General features: G+C 39.4%; 1 protein-coding gene across 2 annotated transcripts in view; it reads right to left on the reverse strand.

Moving 5' to 3' along the window:
- LOC109410089 (insulin-like growth factor-binding protein complex acid labile subunit) overlaps positions 1–23,510 on the reverse strand; it is an 878,026-nt gene that overhangs the window by 32,153 nt on the left and 822,363 nt on the right. The window contains exon 4 of one of the 2 annotated variants that reach the window (XM_062842954.1): positions 3,024–3,123. The exons of the other annotated variant lie outside the window; for it this stretch is intronic. The gene's annotated coding sequence lies outside the window, so the exon portion shown is untranslated. The remainder of the gene's footprint in view (positions 1–3,023; positions 3,124–23,510) is intronic. 2 annotated transcript variants of the gene reach the window in all.

Raw genomic sequence — 23,510 nt, forward strand, 5'->3', positions numbered from 1 at the left:
TATTTCACCACAGTCTTCCCTACATATTTACCCTGCTGGAAGCCATAACAAGAAGCAAATATTTTCGCCACCACGCCGTGTCAGCCAGTTCAGCAGTTGGTTGGTAGTGTTTGCATGTTGCGACTCATTCTGAGCTTCCTGAGCCGCGGATCACGGTGCGGTGGCGGCGATGAAGATGGGAACTGGCGAAGAGCGGAGTTGGGGATGGTCGGAAATGTACAACGAAAAAAGGATAAAACCGTACAAAAGCACCACATTTCGTGGTCAGTTTTTGCTTGCTACCTAACTAAAGCAGACTACCATAAACAAGTACCCTGTTGTTGGTTGTTCGTTGAGTGCTTTCCTAGGAATGTGTTTTTGCTACTTTAAGTAACGTAAAAATTTACAGTTCACGTGAACCATGCAGACCATGTACGATCGAGGTGGTGTTACAAGATTATGTGAAAACTATGGATTCACTATCACTTTTGAGCTATTTAGTAAAACTATTTTGACTTTCAAATTTAAATCAATACAAAATATTAGTAAAAAATAAATAAAAATTACTTCACATGTAAAAAAATTAAAAATCACAATATTAAGAAACATAAAATCTGGTAAGGAAGAACAAATTGTGCTTATCTTCGGAAAGATAGGGAAAATTTCGTCAGCGACACACAGCCTTTTGTATTGTGTCAGCCTAGATGGGAGCATGGTAATGCTTCAAAACTATCTCCCGAATGTTGTCAGAATGTTCTACCGACAATGAAGTTTTTTTTTCTTTATTTTTTTTTATAATTTTGGCTCAAGTTTGCATTTTGCATAAGTTACTTTTTTGTTAAACTCTCAAAGGTTTTTCTCATAAGTACGGCTAGAGTAGATATGACAAAGCGGTGTGCAAATTGTCTATTTTGAGCGCGGAGAATGCATGTACAAATTTAACTTAAGGCGAAACTGGAAGCATTTCCTATTTTTTTATAAAATAAAATAACGAAGCAATATTTTCAAAATAGGTTTTCGTGCACATGTTGAAAATGAATCAAGGTATCTTCTGTATTTTTTTTGTGGTGGAAAAAGTTTTCCATTTTTTTAAGAACCTTTTTTTTTTGGTGAAATTTTATCCAAAAATGATTTCTGCGAAAGCGAAAAACATTTTCCTAAAAAAAAACATTTTCTTAAAAAAAATTTCATAAAAATTTTCATAAAAAAAAATTGGGAGATACCTTGATCTATTATCTACATGTGGACGAAAATCGATTTTGAAAATATTGCTTCGTTATTTTACAAGATGATCAAAAACCAAAAAGTGAGGAAATGGATCCAGTTTCGCCTTAAAGCAGTATCTACAAATATTTGAAAAAAAAAAGCTTTTGTATAGCAAGTGAAGCTCCATGTGATTATACGCAAAAAGCAAATAGTTATACATTTGTGATTTAATCTAGGTGAAAGGACACGCTCAATAATATCTGTTTAGTGATATTTTTGAAAATTAGAGTCATGATTCAATATCCGTTTAATACTCTGAACAAATAATGATGATTCGAAACACCAAATAAATCAGTTAAATATGAAAAGCAATAATTTTTGGTCTGATAGAAGTGTTCAACAATAAGAGAACAAAAAATAAAATAAAAACGTTGATGCATGCATTTAAATTCTTTGCAACATTCTATAAAAAATGATGCCTTTGAAAACACTTAAATGGTAATTTCTCACAAAATAACTCAGAAACGAAAAAAAGTACATTCTAAAAGCTACTGGAATTGAAGTTTATGAAGTATCCTTCTCAAAGTTTGTTTGGCTTCTATGTATGAATTTTCTCAACGGTAAAAAAATGTGGAAAACTGTTTCAAGTTCATATTTTTTTTTTTTTAGAAAATTTGCTTTCATTTTCATTGAAATACTTTGTTCCTACGATGCTTCGTCCTTAAGTTATGATTTTTTCAAAGAAAAGGCTTACATAGAAAATTTATTTTTCACAACATTTGCCATAACTCAAATACGAAATAAAAGTGCATTCCGAAATTTTCAGCGATTGAAGATTATAAGATTACCTTCTCAAAAACTTTTTTTTTAATTTTCCACAAGTTCGGGCATAGTTTTTCCCGGCTTTTACGAATTTTCTCAACGAAGGAAATTTTTATGGAAAACTTTTTGCAGTTTTGTTTTTTTTTATTTGAGAAAATTTGCTTTCATTTTCATAAAAAAATTGTTTCTACAAAGATTCGTTCTTGAGTTCCACCTGAGTTTTCCGAGAAAACAAGCAACCCTGAATTTTTCTCATTTATTTTAAATATTCATATATCTATGAATCATGCCTGCGGAGATAGTTTCATGAAAATCTGAGACCCTCCGGCCCAAACGCGTGCGGTAATAAAAAATCCCCATTTCCTCATTTTTTGTTTTCGTTATTCAAATATTTTAAAAATCGATTGTCATTACATTTAGAGAAGGATCCTGGTATCACCCGGTTTTTATTTTCTGGCGAAATGTGTATGAAACCCGGTTTTGAAAATATTACTTCGTTATTCCATAAAAAATCAAAAACCAAAAAATGAGGAAATGCATTCAGTTTCATCTTAAATAGTATTTTTTCAGATTTTTCGGATTTCGAGTATTGGTGTTGAAAATGTGAAAGAACTGATTTTGATACCGAGCAGTACTTTTTGAATCTTGCAATGACAATACATTTAAAAATCAATTCTTTCACACATTCATGTACAGCATCCAAAAATCGGAAAATCTGAAAATTATGGTTCAAGATCAAAACTATGTAGTATTTTCACGCTTTTATCAACAACATAGCGCCGTAAAACCAACACCACTTCATAAGTCCCAAACACCTTCTGAAACATAGAACTTGATGCTCTTGTTAACTCCTACTTTCAGCAAGAGATCCATAAGCAGTGGTAAAGTAACTGCTCATGGATCTCAAAGTCAACAGTTCGATTCCAGTCGCAGCCCTTTCTCTCTTTTTTGAATTTGATCCATTAGTCAGATCATTTAAAGATATTACAGGGTGCGTGCGGTAATTTTGCACTTACCTTCAAACAGGAATATTTCATCAAGTCTAGGGTACAACTTTTTTTAGCCAGCATCGGATCACTTAGCGGTCTTCAACAAAGATTTTCCGTATAGAATTCCCTATAATAATAATAAAAATAAGGGTTATTGAACGCTTCCAGTGCCATCTAGTGGCAGAAAACTAAAACTATGCCATTCTTGCACATATTTGTACCAGTTTTACCATATAAACTTCAGACTAGTCGAGCGATACCTAAGACCTTATCAATTCAGTTCAAATATGTGCTGTAGTTTATGGGAGTCTAAAACAGCAAATTGAGGTGGTCAGACTTAGGATATTTTAGTTTTAAATTTTCTCATAAATGATTGAGCAGCCCTAGTAGAATACCATTGCTCAAATTAGAATTTCCGACTTCTTTCAGTTATTTCTCCGCTATCTTCCATTCCAGCGATATAGTTTTTTGTAGGTAACAAGCCTATGGAATCCCCCAGCTACACTGAAAAAATCAGCTTCATAGCGTTCTTGACAGCTGAGAAAATGCAGATAGTATGCAGCTGCTCCATATATTTAAACTCAAGTTGTTCGCATTTTCGTCTTCTAGAAACCTCTTTTTCAAATTTATGGAATATATTTTGAACGGCACACATAACGATGATACCATTGGAGCTCCTCGTACAAAAACATATTCTAGTTTTACCTAAAATAATACAATTGTTGACCAAAATATAGAGAACAACACTAAAACGGACTTGCAGCGGTTCACAGGATCGTTCAAAAAAGGTTATCGATATTAGGACCACTTTTTTCTTCCTAAATCATTGAAATAATCACAATTGTTCGCGAAAAAATCATTGAGTATAGATCTATTGTCGAATTATTTTTAAAACGTGTTTTATGATTACGATATGGTTTAGTGCAAAAATATCGCACGCACCCTGTAATTTGATGTTCTACCGCCCAGATCCCCGACTAGAAGAACCTAAGGCAAGGTACACAAATTACGTAACGCTAAATTCGTCAATTCAGACTTCCCTCTCCCCCTATATCGTTACGTAATTTTTATACGATGCCTAACAAGATAATAACAAAATTATTACAACCATTATTAGAAATAACAGAATTTGATATAATTTTTTTGTAAGGATTCTTATAACTAATTAATCATAACAAAGTTGAAACAAAATTTGTTATTATTTTAGAAACAAAATTATAGCAAAACTTCTTTTATTTATTCAAGCAGATGTATAACAACATTTGTTCCAATTTACATATTAAAATAATAGTCTATAACATAATGATGTAACACATTTATTGTAATTTTTTGCAATATTTGATATATTTTTTGTAACACAACGTTGTTATCCTTTGCCCCCACAATTGTCTGCCTGTCCCTTTAGAGACTTCCTTTAATATTCCCTGAATTTGTATCAAACCATCTGAATCCCCTGAAACCTTTTATGAAACACGGGGAGATTACTTGGAAACCTCCTAGTAATCTCCCCGTAACTTAAAAAAAAGCCTGAAGCCCCTCTAAGCTGCACTCCTCTTGAAACTGTCCTAAATGTCCATAGGCGATGATAAAATCGAGGCAGTAAAATTCAGAGACTCATTGTGGCAGGAAATCGAACATTTCTGTCAAATGAAGACGTGGGGTTAGTTTGGGTTGCTCTGGCATGGTTCGATTCTGATAGTGAGCATTTGTCTTCTCAAGTGAGGGCCACAGTAAGTGTCGTTAAGCTTTAGTCATCTTGAAATAAAACCATTGTCTCATGATCATAAAGACCCACAGGTCTTGTAAGCGTGTTGTGCATGGCAAGGTGACAAGGGAGGCGTTTTTTTTTTCTTTATTTTGGCAAAGGGTGGAGGGGCGCCTAGTGTATGAAACATCGGCAATGGGAGGAGTTCAACCCTTGTGCGCGGGCTTTTAATTTTATTCTTCAACCACTTAATTTACAGCTCTTTTGTCTACTAGAGCACTGCGTGAGCGATTCCAATTGGCAGTTGCACTTACACTTTGTACAGCGCCTAAATGTATGCTATTCTAATTCTACTATGAATATAGAACTGGCTGCCTTGGCGCTGCTGTCACTTTTCTACCCTGTCCATGGGTAGAATGATGAGCACGCGGATGTTAATGTGTGGCTCTTGTTCCCTTTTCCAGTCCGATTGGGGTTCCATTATGAGTTGCCGTTAGCCGATATCCAAGTTTCCGGGTCCGTTAGAGCATATGCTAAGAAGAGGTGTCAGCTGCTCTCGGGGAGAAAAGCAACTGATTGAAAATTGCAAGTGCCGGGGCTGGGATCGAACCCATGACCATGAAGTGAACGTGTAGCCACTACGCCACTGGCCCCGGCATGTGCACGGGCTTGTGCATGGTATATTTGGTGCGGTGGAGAAACGTTCATAACCGTTTTTCTACAGTTGCATCATGCGATCTGCCGTAGGTCATACATGCATTCCAACATCTGCAAGCCAACGGAAAAGTTTCGCAACTGTTTCTACCTCTCTGCATCAAAATATGAGCCATCCGGAATCCCCAATTGAATCACAAAGTAGGTTGATGGCGGCGGCAGAATGGAAAGCAAGCGAATGTGTTTGTATGAAATCCCAACAGGTGTGGAACCGAGTGGTGACTTCCTGTCCTGACGGATAATGGAGGTGACTGTGACATGGTGAGTTGCAGTCACAGTAGCGGAAAAACAGTCCGAAAATGCTCGGTGGCTTCGTTGTTCAATATTTATGAGTCAAAACGGTGGGAAAAACGGTGGATGGCATACACAATTTTGGCTTGTGCCTGTTCCGAGAAGGTTTTTTTTTTTTGTGGGGTTGGATGTGTTGATACACGTTACATGTTGCGGGGAAAATCATATTTGGAATCAGGAAAAGGTGATAAAAATCGTGCGAGTCAAAAGGATTTTTTGCAACATTTGTGAGCACTGAGGATGGAATTCAATATGAATTTATCAGAAATCAGTGAATTTCTGAATTAAATTTGAGAAGCGTCAGATTCATGTCAAATCATGACAATATTTTCAGTAGAATAGTTAAACATGCCTTTGACCAAAGCCACAAACATTTCGCCCACTTATAATTTGAACTAAATATAAGTTCTCGAAATTCCCATATTGGGGAATAATGGCAACGACAAGAAATCCCACACAAATTCCGACTCGGTTGAAAATTCCATTCCGCCATACAATAACCTTTTATATTTTGCAAACAGTTGACTACTGCGTAGAAGCTGGTCAACCTTTTCTATCAACGAAACCCACAAACGTTCTACGTCCTGGAATGTGCCTGGAGTTCCTGGAGTGCCTGGAGTTCCTTCGCATGGCGAGGCATTTTGGTAGGTATTTTCACATTTCCATTTTTGCGGTCAAGTTAAACTAGAACAAACTGGTGGTGGGTGTGGCGCGTGGATTGTTGATTACCCCCAGCCAGCATGCAGAAGCCTGCAATGTGCTTCTCCGAGTTAGTGCGGCGTCAACGTTTCCACCGACCAAGGCCATGATGACGACGATGACAACGACGACGCGAAACGCCAGCTTTTCCACCTACCAGGACTAATGCCATGATACACCGTACGGGTTGTTTATTAGCTCTCTTCGCGTCATAAACGTTGGAACATTATTTTAAAACATTTTGTAATATCGTCATCCTGGCCAGGCTGAGTAACATCCCGAGGATGGCTTCCTCCTTTTCGGAGCATGGTGCTCTCAGTTTGGGTTTGGTGTTTCAAAAGGTTGCAACGTACCCGCACACGTGAAATTGTGTGCACAAGCAAGCACATGGTATTCGGCAAACGTCATAAAATAACAATAACAAAAGCTTGGTGCCTGGAACGAGGCGCTATGGGATAGAAATTTGAATACTTTGATTAAAATCATGACTTGCACTGCATTTTGGAAACCACATCAGGACTTACTTTATATTGATGGTGCGATCCCTTTTCTTTAAAATGATGGATATTTCAAGTGATCATTCTAGGGGCTGTCCTTTTATTATGTAAGGGAACTTTCGCGATTTTTCGTCACCACCCCCCCCCCCCCCTTTTGAATTTTTTTTGTATTTCAAGTAAGATTTGACCAACCCCCCTCCGTCCATAAACCCTTATGTCATTAATAGACAGCAAAATTCAATGGAGACTACGATTCTGCAGTTAGCCTTGTGGATACAGCTTTGAATCTCCAATAGATGGCAGTTCGATTCCCGTTCCGACAGGAAGCTGTTTTCGACTTCCCGGGCGGAGCATTATGCTTGCCTCACAATAAACTTATTGAGGAAATGCCGAGCGAAGAAAGCCATTCAATTATGAACTGTGGAAGTGCTCAAAGGGGCTGTCCATAAACCACGTGGTCATTTTTTTGGGACTTTTCAACCCCCCCCCCGCGTGGTCATTCGTCCATACAAAATTTTTTATTAGTCCATACAAAATGATCATTGGCCGAACCCCCCCCCCCCCCCCCCCCTCATGACCACGTGGTTTATGGACAGCCCCAAAGAACATAAGATTCAATTAATTTATTAAGCGCTTCAGGCTATACCAGTCGGCCAGTATGTCTGAATTAGACGTAAACACTTGAAACATTGGTAAATAAACTGCGTTCAATTGTCAAAATGAAAGATAAAATAATGAAAAAAACCCTAATTAATCCACCTAGCGGTGATGGCGCCTTTCTCGTGCCTTCGAAATTCCATTTCAATAAAACTCAAGCGAAATGTTGATGTATATCGCACTTTCATACAATTAACAGAAATCCATTTCATGATACCAGAAATCATATCGTTTATCTGGCTTTTAATGTTTGAGCCTCAAACTCTTAAGAAAAAGACGCTATCTTGAATTTGGACCAACATCTTGGATATTCAAGTCGCCATTTTTGGAATCCAAAAATCATCCCCGTACCAAATATACCAAAAATGTATTGTTTCAGGCCCTAAAACTCCATTAAAGAGCCGTGATTTTGAATTCGGAGCCACCATCTTAAGTTTTAGATCGCCATCTTGAATATCCTGATCGCTATTTTGGACTCTGGAAGTCTTCCCCATATCAAATATACCAATATTGCATGGTTTTAGAGCCTAAAACTTCATTAAACAACCGTTAGAGAAATCTTGGATTTTAGATCGCCATCTTGTACATTCTGGTCGCCATTTTTTGACTCCGGACATCTTTCCCATACCAAATATTGCATGGTTTTAGAGCCTTAAACTTCTTTAAACAGACGCCAACTTGAATTTGAAGCCACCATCTTGGATTTCAGACCGCCATCTTGGATATTCAAGTCGCCATTTTAGGAGTCCAGACATCTACCACATATCAAATATTCCCATATAGCATGCTTTAAGAGCCTAAATCTCTATTAAACAGCCGCCATATTAAATTTTGAGCAGCCACCTTGAACATTTGGCTGCCATCTTGAATTTTGGGCCGACATCGAAGAACTTCTGGTCTCCAGTGTTGATTTCCGCACAAAACTCGCCAACCATGCTAAAGGTTACAAAAATCGCCGCAGTTTGATGTATCGCATGATGGGGCTAGTCCAGTTTAGCCAGTTCTACCGGTGCTGGTCCGGATCACTGAAATGTCCATTACTTCGGAACGCCTTGGCCGATCTGGACCATTTTTAATAGCAAACAATTCCGTTAGATTCAAGATATAATCCGAAAAATCGGCCAATGGGAAGTGCCTTTAAAGTGAGTGAACTTATTTTACGCACATACATACATACATACATACATACATACATACATACATACATACATACATACATACATACATACATACATACTAGAGTGGGTCAACGTTGTATGGAGAAACTTTAAATTTGATTGTATCATCCCGGAACAAAGCTTTTTCAATCTATATTAGCGCCTAACACAACTGTGTAAAATTTGGGAGCGATTGGTTGCGTCCCCGTATTCCGCATTGCGATTGAAATTTGTATGGAAGTTAGTATGGGAAAACGTACTTTTTTGCATTTTACTCATAAGTTAAATTCTTTTGTTCAATACCATGTAACTAATGACGTTAAAGTATAGCCTAGGATATGCCGAGAAACTTTGCCGAAGACCGCAAAGTGATCCGACGCTTGTGAAAAAAGTTATTCGCCTGGTAACTTAGGCCAAAAATTGTGATTTTATTATTGATGTTATTCCTTTACATGTTAAATGTTAAGCACCACCGGGCAATCTGTACGTTATAACTTTTTTCACAAGTGTCGGATCACTTTGCGGTCTTCGGCAAAGTTTTTCGGCATATCCTAGGCTATACTTTACCGTCATTGGTTAGATTGTTTTAGAAGAAAAATTTCAATTTATGAGAAAAATGCAAAAAATCACGTTTTCCCATACAAAATTCCATACAAATTTCAATCGCAATGCGGAATACGGGGAAGCAACCAATCGCTCCCAAATTTTGCACAGTTACTTTGTACGCTAAAATGAATCGAAAAAGCTTTGTTCCAAAAAATCGACTTTGTTGACCCAGTCTAATACATACATACATAAATACATACATACATACATACATACATACATACATACATACATACATACATACATACTCATGGCCATACGAGTAGCGAGCGCGTATAAAACAATATCGTCGGAGGCAGTTTGTGTGATTGCAGGGATGATCCCGATCTGCATCACCTTGGAGGAGGACATCGAGTGCTACGAGCGGAGGAGGACCAGCCAAGTGAGAACGTTGGTGCGAACGGCCTCAGTGACAAAGTGGCAACAGGAATGGGATTCCACGGAGAAAGGAAGATGGACCCATCGGCTCATCCCTAATGTGACGACTTGGGTGAACAGGAAGCATGGAGAAGTGAATTTCCACCTAACCCAGTTTTTGTCTGGTCATGGCTGCTTCAGGCAGTACCTACATCGGTTTGGCCATGCCGTTTCGCCCTTCTGCCCGGAGTGCGAGAACGTGGAGGAGACACCGGAGCACATGGTGTTCATCTGCCCCAGATTCGAGGCGGTAAGAAGATCGATGCCGGCATTAAGCGTGGACAACATCGTCGACGAGATGTGCCGTACTGAAGAGACGTGGAATGCGATCAACAGAGCAGTCACAAAAATGATGACGGAGCTGCAGCGGAAGTGGAGGAGCGACCAGCAAGCTGGGATCGCTTGAAAATTAAGTGCACAGATGAGAAGCACTGTTTAGAAGCGACAAAAAGTGCAAAAGCACTGTAACAGAAGAGCGCATGAGCGCATTGCCCCCCCTGAAGCACATCCGTCGAGACCCCCCAAACCAGTTCCGGACAACTACCGTTTCAGACATGGTCTGATACTGTTTTCCTGCTAACCGTTCATCAGGTTATCGAAAATGCCGCTGTTTGATGTGTCGCATGCATGGGTTTGGTACTCTTTTAAATTTGGCCACTTCCGGTGGGACATCCGGAACCGGTTCCGGAACACTACCGGTTCAGATATGGTCTGATACTGTTTTCCTGCTTACCGTTTCTCAGATTATCGAAAAAGCCGCTGTTTGATGTGTTGCATGCATGGGTTTGGTTCACTTTTATATTCGGTCATTTCCGGCGCGACACCCGGAACTGGTTCCGGAATACAACCGGCTGTCTCTAATGTGATCCTAACCTATTTCTTTGATAGCCAGTCATCAGGTTATCAGAAAAGCCGTTATTTGTTGTATCGCATGCATGGGTTAGGTACTCTTTTTTAATTGGCCATATCCGTCGGGACCCCCGGAACCGGTTCCGGAACACTACTGGTTCAGATATGGTCTAATATTGTTTTCCAGCTAACCGTTCATCAGGTTTTCGAAAATGCCGCCACGGTGTGTCTAAAACCGTTATTAACAAAATAAAATACCCATCTAAGCGGTACCCACCATTCGAAAGATATAGTATCCAGGTATCATCTCTGAAATTTTGGAAATGTTTCATCGAGGGAATTGATAGTTTGAGCGATTTGAAATTAGAGGACGATTTTCAATGAAATTTTCTTTGAACTATTAATATTCAATCGTTGTTGTATCACGATCGTGGCCATCGACCTGTCCCTCATAAATTTGGAACTCAACATTCGAAACGTATGGTATTCATGTATTCTTACTGAAATTTGAGAACAGTTTATCTACGAAATCAAAAGTTATCGTGAATTGAATTTATAATCCAAATCCATAGGTTTTACGGTAGGGAAGTGGAACCATCTCGGCAGGGGTCCTATTTTGGGCACTTTTCTGCTATAACTCAGCCAATTTTGAACCAATTGACACAATTTTTGGAACGCGATGAGATACGTATAGTTTCTAGCCATGCACAAAATTTCAAGTCAATTGGTTTGGAATTGATTGAGTTATAGCGAAGAGTGCCCAAAATACCGGCCGCTGCCCAAGTGGTTCGCTACCCTATTTATGGCAAATAAACGGTTAATATTTACTACAAATAACCAAAATCAGTTCGAATGCCCGTTATTGTAGTCAATCACAGCATTCAATAGTTGGATGAAATAGGATTTAGATGTCCTGGACGTACAATATCTCCACCATGTTTCGGCAAAATCGCTGGAAACCCTGTCAATAGCTTGCTCTCTAAACACACTAAGATATTTCTCAGAGTATTCTCAGAACTGCTTAACGTGGAACCGATAAATATGAAACTTTTGGGATACAAGCTTTGTAATCAACGTGGTATATGAATGGTCAAAGGATGTCTAGCGGATCTGTAACAATGGTTACCAGAAATTGAGAAGGGAAAGCAGCATTTTTTGTAATGTGTAGAAGCGAGTCAGCAATTAAAGCAAATTGTTAGGCGATTTTTATTAGCCTCACGGCATGGTGAAGTAGCGTTGTCATCATTCTTGCACGCGAAAACATCTAAGTTTGTAAGCGAAACTCCTAGTTTGTTGTTTAAATGGGCTCTTAGTTAACGGTATGGATCAGGAGTTGATATTGACTGCCACTCCCCAACCTGCTTTGCACATAACTCTTGGAATGCATTGTACAAAGCCGCCAAAAAAGCAAGTCCTGCAAAGGTACAGGTAAAGGTACTGTTGTGAGACATCACCAACGAACGTATGACTTCACAGGAAAAGCATGTCACAATTTAATGATCGCTTTGATGGTTTTTAAAGGAGGTCATAAGCTACACGATCTTTTGAATGTAAGCGTTTAATCGACTATGATGGTTTAATTATAATTATATTTCAGGCATTAAAACTCTACAAAGACATCTACAGAGCTTGTTTCATAGATAAATTGGATCCAGACTATACCACGTTGAAGGCTAGGCTAGGTTTGGAATGATATGGGAGACCCTTAATTTGCCGAACTTGTCAAAGTTTCATATTTTGCAGTTCCAGTTGCTGGTCTGAGATGGTACATACTGGAAAATCTCTTGGTGTGTTCGGAGAGCAAGCTACTGAGAGCGTTCCCAGCAATTTTTCAGAAACATGGGACAGATATCGTACGTTCCAGACATCTATATCCTATTTGAACCAGTTGTTGAATGCTGTGATTGACTACAACAGCGGGCATTTGAATTGGTTTTGGTTATTTGTAGTAAATGGTAACTGTTTAATTGCTATAAATACTGTAAAAACCTATGAATTTGGATTATAAATTCAATTCACGATAACTTTTGATTTCGTAGATAAACTGTTCTCAAATTTCAGTAAGAATACACGAATACCATACGTTTCGAATGTTGAGTTCCAAATTTATGAGGGACAGGTCGATGGCCACGATCGTGATACAACAACGATTGAATATTAATAGTTCAAAGAAAATTTCATTGAAAATCGTCCTCTAATTTCAAATCGCTCAAACTATCAATTCCCTCGATGAAACATTTCCAAAATTTCAGAGATGATACCTGGATACTATATCTTTCGAATGGTGGGTACCGCTTAGATGGGTATTTTATTTTGTTAATAACGGTTTTAGACACACCGTGCCGCTGTTTGATGTGTCGCATGCATGGGTTTGGTACCCTTTTATATTTGGCCATCTCCGGTGGGACTTCCGGAAGCGGTTCCGGAACATTACCGGTTCAGATGTGGTCTGATACTGTTTTCCTGCTAACCGTTCATCAGATTATCGAAAAAGCCGCTGTTTGATGTGTCGCATGCATGATTTATGTTCAATTTGATATTTGGCCACTTCCGACGGGACACCCAGAACCGGTTCCGGAACACTACCGGTTCAGATATGGTCTGAGACTATTTTACTGCTCATCGTTCATCAGATAATCGTAAATGCCGTGGTTTGATGGGTCGCATGCATGGGTTTGGTGCATGTTCATGTAGGGCCCCTTCCAGGGGTACCGATCCGGAACACCTAAATGGCCATAACTCCGGAACGGCTGGACCGATCCGAACCATTTTCAATAGGAAACAATGAGACCAGATTCTGCGTCGAATGAGCCATTGATCGTTAAAATCGGTTGATATTTACTATCTAAAAGTGAGGTGACCTTTTTTTGTACACATACACACACACATACATACACACACACATACACACACACAGACATCATCTCAACTCGTCGAGCTGAGTCGATTGGTATATGAAACTTGCCTCCCTGGGGGCTCTATCAAAATTTCATTTTTGGAGTGAACATATAGCCTTTCGGTACACCTTGGTGTACGAGAAAGGTAAAAACACTTGTTTTGGTGGGATTCGCACCCACGACTCCGTATCGCTACTCCGGCACATTGTTTCTAACTCGGGGCTAGTTCATCTCGAGACCCACGTTGTACTTCCCTTCCGAAGAAAGAACTCACATTTTATATCGAGTGTTATTCGATCTAAGGTTCTCGGCGTGATAGTCATGGGCTTTTACCACCACTCCACTGTAAATACAATGTGGTCTCAGGGTTGTAGCATTTTGCAAATTTGTCTGAGACATCGATTTTTGTTAATCGATTCGAATCGGTCCAGTAGAATCGATTTACCGATTCAAACGAATGCTTTGCTTATTAAAAAATGTTACAAAACTATAAAATGGTCCGTTACAAGTTCATGTGATGTTTTATTTGTCTAATCAAATTTACCATCACTATAACAGCTGGTCCATCGAACATTTCACGATTCTGGGTCGAAAATGGATACAATGTTGAGACAGTGCAATCTGAAAAATTTGAAGATTTAATATTTTTGAATCGGAAGAAAAATCAAATGTCCAATCCATTCGGCTGATTTTGTAGAGCTTCAATCGATTAAAAAATCGATTAGTTGGAAGAAAAACATCGATTTTGCGAATATCGATTCAAAATTGCCCAACGCTATGAGTTAGAGGCTGTCATGGAGTTCCAGGGAAATCCAAGGGGTGTTAAGGAAGCTACAGGATTGCAGGGGATCTGAAGGGATTCTATGGGGTTTCAGGAACTCTTCAAAGAGTTTAGGGGATTCCAGGGGACTTCAGGGGGCTCAGGGACGATTCAGGGGGCTCAGGTGTATTCCAGGCGTTTTTAAAGGAGCACCAGAGCGTTTCAAGGGGGCCCAAGGAGTTTCAGGGGGTACCATGAGGTCTCAGGTGCATTCAAGGGGGTGTCAGGGTCAGGTCTCAGGGACGTTTCAGTGGATCTCAGGGGCATTTAAGGGAGTTTCAGAGGGTACCAGGAGATTTCAGGGGCGTTTCAAGGGGGACCCAAGGAATTTCAGAAGCATATTAGGAGATCTCAGGGATGTTTCAAGAGGGTCCCAGGGGTGTCAAGATCTACTGGTAGCTCGTGATACCTCCTAAAACGCCCCTGAGACTCTCTGGAACTTTCCGGGAATCTATATGTGTCCGGGACATGGATTTTTGCAATGGTGGTAAACAAATGTTTTCCAATAGTGCGACTCATACTTTTGAGGAGGCACCATACAGCTGTTACTCATACTCATTTGAAGGACATACTATTCATGCACTAATTTGCCTGCGTCAGCGGGTATTGGTTGCATATACTTCGGATGTGATTTGGCATATGGATATTTGCCATAAATTATGAGGGAATTTTCCTTAGTGTTGAGACCCACTTAAGCTTCTCAAACGTCCCTCCGGAACCCCCAGTCAACCAGTAATCGTATAAGATGTTGCATAAGATGATAAAGTGGAGGCCATATGCGTGCATGCCTCCATTTAAGCGCATGTAAAATGTACGCATATCGCCTCCACTTTAACATCTTATGTAACATCATATACGATCATTGGTTGACTGACTGAGACTCCATAAAACGACCCTGAGAAACCATAAAGTACCCTAAGACCCCTTGAGCCCTTCGAACTCTCTGGGACTTTTTGGAACGCCTTTGACATATATAGCAACTCTCTCTCTCTCTCTGAAACCCCCTGAAATTCTCCTGCAGCGCCCTGCAATCCGGCCGAGATCCCCAAAAGCGCCCTGAGATCCCTGGAGTCCCCAGAAGGCCAAGAAACCCCGTGAAACTCCTCTTAGATTCTCTGGAACTTCCCTGGAACCTCCTGGATCCCTGAGGCCACCTTCAGAAACACTCCTCCTTAACCACCTGGAGCTTCCTTGACACGCTGCTGAGATCTCCTGGTTTTCCTTGACACTCCTTTGGACCCCCTGAAACACCATTTAACTTCTATTTGGTCTCGCCTATACATAAATGTTTTCTGGCCACTGATGCCATAGTTACCGTCATTATCTCATAATTCAAATGAAGCACCAACGAAACCTGTGCAAACGCCCTGAAATTTCCTCATTAAAGCCCCAACTTCATGAGCTTGAGCTTGAGCTTGATTGACCGCCCGTGGATGCTTTTCCAGTATCGCCAGACCAGCTAAACTCACACAAGGAACCAATGAGATATCTACCGGGGACTAAGCAGGCATCTTCAGTGTATGAGTTTTGGTGATCTTCTATTTTTATGCGACAATAGCGCCTGCCACGGTAGGTTGCAGGTCAATGTAGGGAAAGGGAAGGAAGTGATCACAATCGTTTGTATTGTTGGAGTGTTGATGGGATATGGTTGGCAATGGGTTCACATATTGGTGCGTGGATGCCGTCGTTATCACCTTAATGTATTTATTACTCTGAAGATTTTGAGGCACAGTTCGCTTGATTGCGCTCGTAGGCGTTATCTGATAGATTGACACTGTGCTAGGAAAGTTGGAAGGAAGGGAAACGGGCTTTTTCGACCAATTTCTGTTTTAGCGATGACTATGAACATGTGAATGTATAAGGTGTATATGTAGAAAAGAGAGAGAAAGTATGTAGAAAGATGCAAAATAGGAGAAAAGGGACGGGCCATGAATTGAACCCAGGACCTTCTGCATACGAGTCAAAGCCCTAACTTTATTATGTACAAAATTCCTACTTTTTAAATTTACGCATATTTTTAATTTACGCACAGCCTACCATCCTCCCAGCAAGGTGCAAAAAAGAGGTTTTAGTGTAATAATTTGAGCATATTCTAAAGTTTTAATCAAAAGTTAGATTACAAACTGAGCATTGCTCAAATTTTCTAGAGCACCTTTTAAAATAAACGTTCAACGAATATGGTTAAAAAAAGTATTATGATGGTTGTTCAGTCATTGACAATATTGGGATGCCTTTTCAGCCAAATCCGTCCTCCTCTCCTCTTCTTGGCGTAACGTCCTCAATGGGACAAAGCCTGCTTCTAGTGTTCTATGAGCACTTCCACAGTTATTAACTGAGAGCTTTTTCTTTGCCAATGACCATTTTGCATGTGTATAACGTGTGGCAGGCACGAAGATACTCTATGCCCAAGGAAGTCAAGGAAATTTCCTTTACGAAAAGATCCTGGACCGACCGGGAATCGAACCCATCACCCTCAGCATGGTCATGCTGAATACCCGTGCGTTTACCGCCTCGGCTATATGGGCCCTTCCGTATAATGATTATTAACAACAAATCCGTATAATGATTATTTACAACGATGCGATGCATTAGAAATTTTGAGCTATATACTCCAAATACCTTATCCCTAAAGAATTTCACTGAGATGGCAGTTTATCGACCACACTGAGAATTTAAAGATATTCACCACAACAAGAAGAGAGATTCTCTTGTTTTGGGTAGTGGGTGGACCAAGCGCTATAGTGTGTGCTCTTGCTCGATTGCCTTGGATCGAATGTGGCTCACTCTCTCGCGCGCTCTTCAGTGTATTTACACCATCCGCACCATGGAGTCACTGGGGCGAGAACTCTCCGGTGTTTCACCGCAGTGCACACTCTGGCGCAAAAACCTCACTGGAGCGCGCACTGGGGTGAGTTTTATACATTCACCGAGTAGAACTTGAAAGTGCTCTCACCACACTATTGTGTGGTCCAGTGCTCAGGGTGCTAAGAGATTTATTTCTGCCCACCAAGCTGCCCACCATTCTTGCGCGCATCCAAATCTCAGTGGTGAATCTACATATGTATAAGAGACGGGCTCCTGTAGAAATTAACAGCGTGAGTGGTGTATTTTCTTAATCTCTCCGCTACACTGAGGATATGGACATCTCTATGGTCACTAAATGGCAGTAGTGAGCAAGAGAATTTCAGAGTATCAGTGGCAATTCAAGGTGTATCAGCAGGGGGGGTTTAGAGACGTATAAGGGCATCTCAGGGGAATTCAAGGGGTTTCAGGGAATTTCAACTGGTTCTCATGGGTATTTTGGGAGAGCTTTAAGTTTATTTTTTAGGGCGTCTGAGAGGTTTTATTTTAAGACGATTTTAGAGCTTCTAGGGGATATCAGCAGTTTTGAAGGCGTTCCAGGGGGCTTCAGGAAGTTTGGGGTGGTTCAGATTTTAGGTGGTTCCAGATACGATTTAGATAGTCTGAAGGTGTTTCAAGGGCGAAATTCCCAGAGGCATTTAAGGGATTAATTTTGAAAGGGATTAAGGGGTATTCAAAACAATTTTATGTAGCACAAGGGGTTTTTGGCGTTGCAGAAGGTTGAAACGGGCTTTAGGGCCAGGCGGCACTCTGACTACACTGACACTCTAATAAAATAGGCATGAAACCACTTGGAACCGCACTTAACTTCCCTAACACGCATCTGAACCCTCCTTGTAAAGCTCCGAAGCAACTTGAAACGTCTTGAAACCCTCTTAAACAACTTTAAATTTTCGAGGAACGTCTCAGAATTGCTCCCCCTAAAACACCCTTTGCAAAACCCCCCAAAATTCTGATGAGACTCCTTACGAGACTCTTAAAATTCCCTTTAAATCTTTTGAAACGCATCGAAATGCCCCTTTAACCCCTCCTGAAACGCCCCGTAAACCACATGAAACGCAAACCCCATCAACGCTCCTGAATCGCCTTTCAAAACCCTTCAAATATCCTGAAACGCTTCCAAAACTCCTTGAATGACCAGACCTGATCTTTAACCTCCTGGTGTCCCCTGAAACTTCTTCTCCTCTGAAATGCTCGGAGAACAATCTTACGTAGAGCTAAGCACAGAGACCAGCACAGAGAAAAAGAGTATGTACGGCAAAGTTTGATGGACAAGAGACCTAAAGTGCACGACAAAATAAGTTACCTTTACAAGACACGCGTGGATGTGACGTTTGAATGGCTGTCTATAAACCACTTGGTATTTTTTCTGAATATTTCCTGCGTGGTATTGTTAATACAAAAGTTTATGTTTCTGATATAACAAATAGAGTTTTTTTTGATAAAATAAGGCTGGAATAAAATTTCACAATTCCTCAACTTTTGTAGGGGGATTCTCTGGAAGGTTAACGTTGTGATTTGTTGTTCCATAAATATATCTACTAAAACATTTTATTTTTGAGGTAAGGTGTTCCTCAGTTGGAAATTTGGAATAAATATTATTTCCCGATTTTTTTTTTCTCATGGTTGTTTTTGCGACTATCGAGTATTGTGTTGTTCTTTGCTGAGTATTGTGTTGTTCTTTGCAGAGAAGAATATTAATCAAGACAATCTAGATCGGCATTGCACCACAAAAACCACAAAACAATTGGTGAGATCTTTCCAATATTATTTATTTATAAATAATTCTACTTCAGTATATACACTCCCGATCAAAAGTTTGGGGTCACCCTCTCAAAAACATGTCATTTTTTAGGCCCATATCTTCGCCAATTTGTGTCCGATTTCAAAACCCTAGATTTCATTCAAAAAATAATAAGTCAATGAAACTTTGAACATGATTTAAAAGAAACTTTTTCAAAAAAAAATTGTATGTAAACTTAACCCAAAGTGGCCAAATTTTCTAAAAAATAAATATAAACTTACGGCAGTGTCGCTGGAAATTGGGTCGACCAAATTTTAAGATGAGAGCGGTAATATAACCCATTTTCTATTAGCTTTCTACTGCTTTTTACAGAACTTAGCTAAAAAATCTAGAAAAAAAGTTATTGAGTAAATTAATCCTTGATGTAATCGACCAAAAGTTTGGGGTCACCCCTCAAAATGATGTATCGGCCAAAAGTTTGGGGTCACTATCGTAAAACATGGAAAAGCGATTTGTTGATATATTTGTCAACATTCATTCAATTTTAATTCTTCTTGGCTTATTTGAAACAAAATGCATGATACTTACTGCATAGACATTGAACCACACATAATTGTTGAAATTTACATACCAAAACTTAACGTAAAGTTATCTCATTTTTTGAAGTGTTGTGAAATGTGTTAACTTTACATAACATTTTTGTATACAAAAATCGTTAAATACGTTAAGTTAAAGACATCAAACGTAAATTTAGGTTATTATCTTTGAAATGAGCCAAAAAGAATTAAAATTGAACTATATGTAGATGACGTAGATATCACCAAATCACTTTTCCATGTTTTACGAAAGTGACCCCAAACTTTTGGCTGATACATCGTATTGAGGGGTGACCCCAAACTTTTGGTCGATGACATGAAGAGTTAATTTACTTAATAACTTTTTATTCTAGATTTTCAAGCTAAGTTCTGTAAAAAGCAGTTGAAAGCTAATAGAAAATGGGTCATATTATCGCTCTCATCATAAAATTTGGTCGACCCAATTTCCAGCGACACTGCTGTAAGTTTATATTCATTTTTTAGAAAATTTGGCAACTTTGGGTTAAGTTTACATACAATTTTTTTTGAAAAAGTTTATTTTAAATCATGTTCAAAGTTTCTTTGACTAATTATCTTTTGAATGAAACCTAGGGTGTTGAAATCGGACGCAAATTGGCGGAGATATGGGCCTAAAAAAATTACAGGTTTTTGAGGGGGTACCCCAAACTTTTGATCGGGAGTGTACCGTAAAACGGGGTATCATTGATCAGCGGGGTAACATTGATCGGCTTGACTGACCTCATGAAATGTTCAAATAAGTATTTTACATTGAACCAGTTTCTGCTATCGAATGGTATATCGTAATCTGCTATCATTTAGCTATTAAATGACATGCAATTCATGAAAATGGAATTTCATAAACATTGAAATAAATCGATTATTCCATAACTGTGTTCCGTAACGCAATGAGATACATTGTCAAACATTCATGGTTGGCGTGAATATTAGATATGATATGAGGTTAGAAATCACTGTATACCTTCAATATGATATCCTAGATTGGGATTTAATAATCGAAACTTTTATAAAAATGCTCTTTTTCAATAAAATATACGAATTATTCAAAGAAGTCTATCAATTCCTAAAGCCATGCCTACATTTAGGCGTTATTCTAGGTTTGAGGGATTTTATTCTCAGAATATCTCAAAAAGTGCATAACTTGTAAGAATTTGGACAACATATTTGAAATCAGAGACCCCAAATTTAGTAAGTAAGTGTATTTTCTACACTAACGAACATTGTTCACTTAGATGATCAATGTTACCCCAAATCAACAAAATCAAAAATTAGATTAAAAAGTTTATTTTATCATGTTTTATAGTGTCACAATCCTATTTCGAGTAGCTTGACACATACTCAGAGCGCCAGTACTTCTTTTAAAAATATAAAACATGTAACGTTTGCGTTAACAAAAGAATTATTCAAAAAAGATTGAGAATTCTGATCAATATTACCCCGGATTACGGTATCTGCTTTATAACTGCATATAAATTAAAAATTCGCTATTTTCAACATTCTTTCATCTATTGGAAGCTGCTTCAGTTCTGGGCTCTTTCGAAGTTGATGAAGGGATTTATAAATGCTTGCAAGGACTTGGCCAGGTATGTGGAGCTGAGTGAATCTATGACATTGTAGATAGTAGCGACATCAGCAATATGAATGGATGCTATGATATGCTATGCTATGGTTGTTTTCGCGACTTTCTATTTTCTGGCACATAATGCATCATATCCATACCGGGTTGAAGCAAGGATTGAACGGATTTCGGGGTTTTTGGGGAGCTGTCGCAAAGACCACCGTTGTTGCTGCTGATGTCGCTGCTGCACATACGATGCAGTCAAGCTCATGTCACTAGATTTCACAGTAATGATGTATACACATATCGTAAAAACTGTAAGCATGCGGGAATTTATGTCAACGAGATCTTTTTGCTTTGGAAGCATAACAAAAAGCCATTTAGTTCTTATATGGTTGTAGTTTACTTTTACGATACTGTCTAAGCAAGACAGCTATGAGCATACCCCTAATAGAAAACGCTCAAATTGGTTCTCTCAAAAGTTTATGAAAATTTCTAGACGTTGAGATGATTAGATTCCACCTGTAAGGCCGCGCTTAGAACCATTACAACTGCTGACAGATTGAAATTCTCGTCGGACGTAAATTACTCTGCAGAACATAAAACTCAGACAAACAGATTTCTATGCGCATTGGAACATCCAAACTTCAGAACACACTATCACCAACGGGCGATCTTCACCTCGTCCGTACCGCATGCTAAAATTGGCCTCGAAAGACCCAATTAAGTAAATTTACCATCGCAGACACAACATCAGCAAAATTGTGCGTATTAAATTTCCAGCCATAAATTACCCTCCAAGAGCCCAAAGCTGATGGTTCTCGTCCATTCTATTCGACGCCACCCGCCCCCATTCGCAACCTACCCCAGCGCAGCATAAATTGCCCACTGAATTGTCAACTCCGCGCAAAACGTTTTATAACATTTTAAATCTTTTTACTACCCAAGGCATTTCCTCCTCCGGTGGTGCTAGCGTCTTCTTGGTTTTTCTGATGATGACGACGACGACGACGGCGGGGGCGCTACTCTCTAGATTCAAAACCGCAGAAAAACCAAAGCCGACATCAACGTTGTGGTCCGTCACGCCCCGGTGATGGTGGTAGCGTTGGTTGGCGATGCGGTTGGCTATCCGACGACGTTGATCCACCTTCTCGGCAACGACGACGACGACGACGGCGACGGAACCAAACCCGAACAAATCTTGCCAAAGCCGGAAAACGAAAGAAATTATAATGAAGTGCTTTATTACTGCTCGTCCTCGGTGGAATATCTCCGCTCATTAGATTGATGAAACATAACTCATTGCTGGTGGTGCGGTTTTCCGTGCGGTCCCCCAAACTCCGAGAAAAGAAGCCAAAGAGCCAAACCAAATCTCCGTTGAATTATTAATGAAGCTCACTCTTTTCATTTCCCGTGGCAGCCCGGGGCCCGGGCCACGATGACAAACCCCGCCAAGGAGGTGGAAATCCTCTTTTTATGGTGGATTTTTGCTGGGTCTGTGCGGTCTATTTTTGCAATCAACCGACGACCGACTAGTCAATGAACTGTTACCGCCCACTACTTATTGGTGGTTTTTCTTGAGGGGTTTTACCCCAGGATATTCAACTTTCTTCGGTGGCGTAACATTTTTATTGCTGATTTGATTACTTGATAAGAAAGAAATGCTTTTGGGACGAGAAATGTAGCCTTTGTAATACATAACCGATAAAACTAGAGAAATCTAGTTTATGATGGAATTTCTCAGAAGGTTCACTAGGATTTTTTTTGTAGAAGATCTTTCAGGAATTCTCCACTAAGAATACCAGCCAAAAATCCTTCTGGAATATCTCATCTAGTTTCTCGAGGGATTTCTCGTAGGGTTTTTCCTACTGTCTTTCTTGTTGTTCCCTAAAGAATTCCCCTTATTGTATTCCAACAATTCTTCTTGAATTTCTCCATCAATTTCCCCAAGAAATACTCCTGAAATTCTTTGCTTTAGTTTGTTCAAGTTTCACTTGAAGTTCCAACAAGATTTTTTTAGATAATATTTTCAGAAAATTCCTCTCGAATTTATACAAAAGATAAGTTTGGAGTTCCTTTAGAAATGTCTCCTGTACTACATCCCGATATTTTCCAGGATTATTTTGATAAATTCTCACAGGAATTCCACCTTCAGTTCATGCACTAATTTTGCAAATGAAGGCGAACATGCCTCTGGAGCCGATCTACAGCAGCACTTTCAGATATACTTTCCAGAATTCTTCATGAAACTGGAGTTCTTGCTGATTTTCCTCCAGCAAGTTCTTTCGAAATCCCACGAGGGTTTTTAACTTGAGCGGCAAGGAATTTCTATTGGAGCTCCTCTAAAAAATATTCCAAAATTTTTAACCTTAAATTTTTATGCCATTTATTCAAAAAAACCTCCTGAAATTCTTCATGAGTTCCTCC

The sequence above is a fragment of the Aedes albopictus genome, chromosome 3 (assembly GCF_035046485.1).
Source record: "Aedes albopictus strain Foshan chromosome 3, AalbF5, whole genome shotgun sequence".
Classification (NCBI taxonomy): Eukaryota; Metazoa; Arthropoda; class Insecta; order Diptera; family Culicidae; genus Aedes; species Aedes albopictus.